Source organism: Oryzias melastigma, linkage group LG3 (assembly GCF_002922805.2).
Source record: "Oryzias melastigma strain HK-1 linkage group LG3, ASM292280v2, whole genome shotgun sequence".
NCBI lineage: Eukaryota > Metazoa > Chordata > Actinopteri > Beloniformes > Adrianichthyidae > Oryzias > Oryzias melastigma.
This window is the reverse complement of record NC_050514.1, coordinates 12,400,068-12,403,215: the sequence shown is the minus strand read 5'-3', so window position 1 is coordinate 12,403,215 and position 3,148 is coordinate 12,400,068. Positions and strand designations below refer to the sequence as shown.

General features: G+C 37.2%; 1 long non-coding RNA gene across 1 annotated transcript in view; it reads left to right on the top strand.

Moving 5' to 3' along the window:
* The first annotated feature begins 515 nt into the window (after positions 1-515).
* Positions 516-3,148, top strand: part of LOC118597946 — a 7,874-nt gene continuing 5,241 nt past the window's right edge. The window contains exon 1 of the long non-coding RNA XR_004946975.1: positions 516-983. This is a non-coding gene — a long non-coding RNA (uncharacterized LOC118597946). The remainder of the gene's footprint in view (positions 984-3,148) is intronic.

The window sequence follows — 3,148 nt, the reverse complement described above, 5'->3', positions numbered from 1 at the left end:
TTGGTGGCATAGATTCAACAAGGTACTGGGAACGTTCCTCAGAGACTTTGCTCTATATTGACATGATAGTATCACACAGTTTCTGCAGATTTGTTGGCTGACTTTCCATCAATCACCCATTCCACCACATCCCAAAGATGATCTATTGGATTGAGGTCTGGTGACTGTGGAGAACTTGAGTCCAGTGAACTCATTGTCATGTTCAAGAAACCAGTCTGAGAAGATTCCAGCTTTATGACATGGTGCCTTATCCTGGTGGAAGTAGAAACAGAAGATGGTACACTGTGGTCATAAAGAGATGGACATGGTCAGGAACAATACTCAATACTCAATTGGTACTAAGGGGCCCAAAATGTGCCAAGAAAATATCCCTCATACCATCACAAAAACTAGTGAGCATCTGTTTGATCTGCTTTAAAAATCCTGAGCAATAATCCTGCACAAAATACTGTTTTTTTATTTTTAGACATTAGGAAATTTGGACATAGCCTCTGTTTTTTTTTCTTTGTACTTCACTCACAAAATGTTGTGAAGATGTGCTTCAGAAAATACGTTCCCAAAAGCAGAAATAAAACCATGGGGAGGAAGCACAGCACAATCCTATGCAGCTGTCTTTAAGTCTAACTTCCCCTCAATTTTAATTTTTTTAGTTCCTCATGGTGGCAAAACAGCAAACTAAAAAAAAAAACATGTTTTCTTAATGATGGATACTTGCATTTAACCTTGCTTTTCAAGTGGCTGCAGCTGCTGGAGAGAAGTTTGATGAAGAATAACAGGTGCAGAGTGACGTGCTTCACTTTCCTCCTCCCCAGATTTCCAATCTGCAACCTGGGACCACGGAGCAGCCAGACTGCTCTGCAGGGATTCACATGGATGTGAGACTGTAATCATTTCCTAATGAGTTACTTCTCCCCACTAATTGAAAATCCGATTCTGCCACTTCTTTACAACCTATGCTGTGCAAAAGACAACCTCAGCAAAATGTAAGCAAACTGGTGAGCACTGAATTTAGCTTCCTCCTATATTTCAAGAATAATCTCTGTAACCTACATTTCTTTTTATTCAATTAAGTCCATCTTTTTTTATTTTATCTTTTTTTTCCCCTGCAGCATGTATTAGAACTATTAATTTTATTTGGAGCCTTCACAAAATATATGGATACACGTAATAAAATGGGAAAACACATTTATTTATTTTTTATTTAAAAAAAAATCTCTAAAATCATCTCACATTGAAAGGGAAAATGTTTTGCTCTTTTAACCATCCAAACATAAGACAAGACATCTGTTTTTCATGGTTGGTTCAGCTGTGACAGCTGACACTTTTCTAATTAGTCTACTCCTCTTCCAAGTCCAATTATCTATGTATTTATTGGCTTTGCCAACTTTTAAATCTTAGTCCTCTATTTTCAAAGTAAAACCTAAATCTCTGAGCACAGTGAGCCAGAAATGATTGATGGCAAAACGGGGAAAAATGCACCTATCAAACATCACTTATGAGCTTTCATCTTTGACTGGTTTGTGGAGAAGACACTCCTGAGAGCCCTCAGTGAATCTGGGATCAGATTTTCTAGAAATATGCTTGCTTGTTTCAATGATACGGATATTTTGCAGTGAGTGAATTTCACTGACAGGATGTTTACAGTTTTTCTCAAATACTTTCACTTTTCTTTTTAGAACACATAAATCCTTCTCTAAACTGAACTTTTAGTTTGATCATACATACATATTTTAGCATCTCTAGACCGGTTACCGCATCTCTCCAGTGCCTAGTGATTACATCATAACTCATACAGAGTTACATGTTTAGAAAAAAATCAAAAACACAGTCTTACTAAAAACGTTGAAATCATTGGCTTTTTAATAAATAGGCACTATAAAAGTAAAAAGTGCGCATAGGAAAGCCATAAATCCTTCTTCGCAACATTACATCTGATGTTTTCCACAAACCAAAAGTGTCTCTAAATGCATAAAAGCCAAATATAGATACCAGAGAAAATTAGAAAAAGTGTCTGTAAAGAGATTGACAAATACACTGAATATAAACATATGAGGTTGTAGGGAAATTATAAGACGATTCCCAGGCATGTTTATAAAAAGGAACTTGTTCTCAAAGGGTAACCAAAATCAATTTTTTTGGTAGTTGACCACTATAAATGAGCCTTTAAAAGTCCTGTCTGTTGGTCATTGACACATTTTGACAATTTAAAAGGAATTTGTTAAATTTACTGAAATTATAGTCTAAAACCACCTGTGTGCTGCCCCCTACAGGTTAAAACAATGTAGTAGCCTACAGTTTAATTTTGTGATTTGTCAACTGGTGTAAGTCCCATGTCATTTCAGAAGTTTCACATCACCATGCTCTGCAGCTCCAGTATTAAAGCTCCACCCATATTTGATTCTGTAACGGTCGGTCGTTATCATGTTAGCTTTAGCGTGGGTCATAGAGGTATAGCTTTCGGTCGTCAAAAATCTACTGGCTTGCACAACTTTCCAGTGGACTCGGGGGTTAGGCAACAGTGGTTTAGTGCAATTGGCACTGAATCCAGCAAACTCTGTCCTGGTGATGGATTTGCAATGAACGTTTCACTCTGAATTGTTTGTTTTAATTAATACGTTAGCCTTTAATAGCGTATGATGCTAGCATCATTTTACCACCCAGACCCAGGTCCTCTTTGGTCTGGACCATGAGCGCCTACCTCGGGATAAGGTGGAGGAGAAAAATCTTTCACCTCTACACAAAGTTCTGTGGAGATAGTAGCATCACTTTGCCCGGTACCACTCTCGATATTGAAGACACTGAGGGACTATGTTACCTCAAGCTAACCTCACTGTTACTGTCAATCACAGATCCAAACCACACCTCCCCGCTCAGCTCATCTCTTTTCTTGCATGTTTCAAATCTGGGTTAAGAGTGGAGTCAGCCTCCAACTCTCCTGTTAAGTTACCCTTTAATTTTTTTTTTCCTGGATAAATAACAGTATATAACTACTACCTTAAGTGATGTTTGAGGGTTTAAATAAAAAATGAGATGTACTCTTTAGAAAATACGGGATAAGTATGAATAATCAAAATAGAGCTTTATAGATATGAGCAAAATCCAGATGTTTGAATATGTCTCATTGGATTATTTTTTATATGAGAAATGA